Source organism: Panthera tigris, chromosome A2 (genome assembly GCF_018350195.1).
Source record: "Panthera tigris isolate Pti1 chromosome A2, P.tigris_Pti1_mat1.1, whole genome shotgun sequence".
NCBI classification, from domain to species: domain Eukaryota; kingdom Metazoa; phylum Chordata; class Mammalia; order Carnivora; family Felidae; genus Panthera; species Panthera tigris.
Window position 1 is genome coordinate 130,116,103 of NC_056661.1, and position 3,801 is coordinate 130,119,903.

A 3,801-nucleotide genomic window follows, 5' to 3' on the forward strand; every position below is an offset into this window, starting at 1 on the left:
AAATAAATAAATAAACGTTAAAAAAAACCCCAGCCATGCAAAATGACAGTAATTCATATTTTTACTACTTAATGTGAGATAGGTAGTATTTACCACTTGTGTACCAATGAAGAACCTAAGGCAGCTGAGAGGTTGAAGAATCTTCCTGGGATCATGTGGGTTTTGAGGGGTGATGTCAGTATTCAAATCCAAGCAGAAGTCTGTACCCACTCCCCAAAGAAAGCAACTAGAAGCAAATGTGTAACTTGAACGTAGAAACTTGAAGCAACATATAGTGACTAGAACAAGTTCAAAACAGGCCAAGCCAATCACCTTGATTGAGTGAAGATTGGAGGGTCTCAGTTTCTACACACAGAGTTATATTGACCTTTTAAGTAGAGTATTAGTGAGCTGGCGACAGTAACAGGATCCACAGGTAACAGGAAGAACCAGTTTTAAAACGTGGTCCATGTAAAACATTCTTTTCAGTCTATACTATCCCAAAAGGACTCAATTAAAAGTATAAATACAAGAGACTGAAATCTCCTTTAAGAAAAATAATTTATGTACTACAACCAGAAAGAAGTCAATTGGAATAAACCCTGATCTAGTCACATTAAGATTAGACAGCGAACCCTGAAGGCTTTGAAGTTAATCACAGTATATTCAGGAGTGTGACGCATTAATCTTGGGGTAACCAGAAAATCGAGTACACATCAGTAAATTTATATGTGAATTTATACTGATTGATTGGCAAAGAAATATCTTAGGCTTTGCTTACACATTTTCTAAGCAGTATTAAAAATATTTAATAAGATGATTGTGAAGTTCCAAGCTAAATTTGGACACACCAGTCTTGAGTTTCCGTCCCGCTGAGCAGCATCCTGGTAGTGGCTGCTGGAGGACAGATTCTTAGAGGTGCTCTGCCTGAACCAACCAGCTGAGCAGCCTTGGGACCTTAACATAGCCGGGAAAGCAGATACCGGAACCTGCACTTAAAAGAAACTGGGAAAAACAAATATCATGTTTTGATTTCAATTTAATTCAGCAGGTTTGTTGGGTATTTATGATGTTTGCTACATAGTCCCAGTTTAAATACATTTCTGCATTTGGGAGTCTCTTGGGTGCATTTATGTAGCAACACCATTTAGGCTTCATAATGTGAATTATTTCAAACAGTTGCCTGAGACAGTGGGATGACATTTTTATCAACCAAGTTGACCAAGATCGTAGTGTTGGTGAGGGGAGAGGAAAGTCGGTATATCTGAAAAGCTGTCAGTCTGAATCAAGAGGCTTCAAATGCTCTTTAACTTAATAATCGCACTTCTAGTTTTATACAGGGAGTAAATAGAAGTGTGGCCGGAGATTGGGTTAGAAGTGTATTTATTGCAGCTTTTTACACTTTAGTTGCTCTCTTGTCATGGCTGAGTTGTCTGAGTTCGTCATTCTTCCAATTCTCCTCTTTCCCAAGTCCCCTTCACCTTGCCCATAATTTCTATTACCTTCTCTTTGTAGAAGCCTACAAATTTCCTTCTCTTCTCACAGAGCAGCCACTGACTAACATGTTTACTTGGGTGTCTCAAAGACATTTCAAATTCAGTAGCCCAAATGGAATTCATGTTTTTCTACTTGGTGCTCTTCCAGTTTTCCTATGGGGAAATCATGTCATTACTAAAGAGACTTCAGTGACTTTTCATTGCTCTTAAAATAAGGCTCTCCTCTGTAATTATAAGGATGAAAATAGAATTCTAAAAATTAATATGTCCAAGCCAATAAACTCCCCCTTTCCTTCCAATTTTAGGAAGGACTGGACATTCTAAACCAAGTAGAAATATACCAGATATCCAACCCTGACATTCCTTAGGTTCAGCTGGTAATTTCTGACTATCTTGTCAAAGAGTCTTCTTAGGGGTAGTAATAAGATGGTCTTTGAAAATAGAATTGAATTTCTGGAATGAAAAGTACAAAGTATATATTATGATTTTCATTATTGAGTTTTGTTGATTATTATTATCCTAACTATCTTAAGAACTATTTCCTAAGAACTAAGAGCTGTTATGGGTACAAAATAGGGTTTTTTGGTTTGTAATTCAGAAAAACCAGTGAGACTGGATCACAAACAGATGTGTTATTTGTAGGCCTTCCTTAAATGACTTATGCAGCATCATTCTACTGGGTTCACCTTTACAAAGAATAAAACAAAACAGAATTCAAAGTCATAGACAGAAAGCCAAACCTGTCCACCCGGCTCAAGGAGTGTACAATGGAATGAGAGTGATAAGCATACAAACTCTGTAACGTTGAGAGCACCGTTCTCCAGGGCAGGGTTTCTCATGCGAGGTTGCATGTTACACTGTTCTGGGGAGCTTATAAAAGTTTGAATACCCTGGCTGTACATTGGAATCTCTGGGGCTATGACCCAGGATGAGCACTTTTGAAAGCTCACAGACAATTTCCTCGAGGAGTCAGGTTGGAGAATTAAGTATGGATGTATCACCTTGTTAATGAATTTCATTCTTTTAAACCTTGAAAAAAGCCTTTTAAATATGAGTCTGAATTTAAAACAAACGCAAATTTTAATGTGGGGATTACAGAGGCAGATTTAGAGTTCTTTTAATACTGTTTCACTGTCTGACAAAGGGGAGAGTTAGGAACCAAGATGGTGTGACTTTTAGGCAAGAAAGCAAAGTGTAAAACGATTCTTAGTTCATTGTAATACTTCAAAACTCCATCTCTTAGGGGAAAAGAAAGAAACATCTGAGCACACAAACTTGTTTCATGGCTGTTTCTGGAAACGTGCTCACCGGCATCCTCGTAACCCAAGTGTGAAAAGAAATCACATCAAGTCCTGTTGTATTTCTTGTGTTGGCATTCCCAGTGTTGATTTTAGAAGCACTCACCTTTTTGAGGGCCTCCGGATGATTTTCATTCATTCACATGTTCAGGTCAGAATAACTCTTCTGATTAATTTATTTTCTTCCTCCTGAAGATACTAAAGAGATAGAACAAAAACTACACCAAGTGCTTGAATGTATATTTTAAGAACTGTTTCTGAGTATCTTCTATGATGAAACCCTCCATTTTGCCAACCAGAACTTGCTTAGGATCTTAGTGGTATTGCTCCTCAGAAAGCCACCCTCCTTGTTCAGAGCTCAATAGCAGAGATGGGGTTTTTCGACTTCTGAGATATGATTGATATTCAAAAGCTCATTGGAATAGACCATAACAAAGCAAAGATCAGTCCCAAGGCATTTCCCAGTTAAAGCTCTCCCAGTCCTCTGAACCATCTTAACTTCACCTAACCATCTTAACAAATCATCTTCTAAGTCATTAATTACTAAAAATTAACTGGAGATTTTGAATTCCTCTTTTCTACTAATTACTGTAAATTTTGTTGATCTCATTGTGTTTCTAGGGAAGAATAGCAAACCCATCTAAATTTATTAGGCAGTACATATTTAGAGGATATCTTTAAAGTGTACTGAAGTTGTGCTTTCAATCAGAGATTGAAAGAGATTCAATATGCTTTACAAATAATTGGTTTCCAAGTATTGTTCCAAGTGTGTTGGTGGCAATGATATCTTATAGAAATATTATAAAACAATAAAAATGGTAAGTCTCATGCTTAAATAGAAAAGATTATTTGCAAAGATTATTTTGGACACTATTACCAAAACCATCTTGGGCCTAACCACCACATGAAGAAACACTGCTTGTTGAATTGCCAGTCAGATTTAAATCTGGATTTCTGTTCCTAACAGTGATAAGGGATATTTTTCAGAGATCATGATTGCTTTTCATGATACCTAAAAAGGCTAAGCA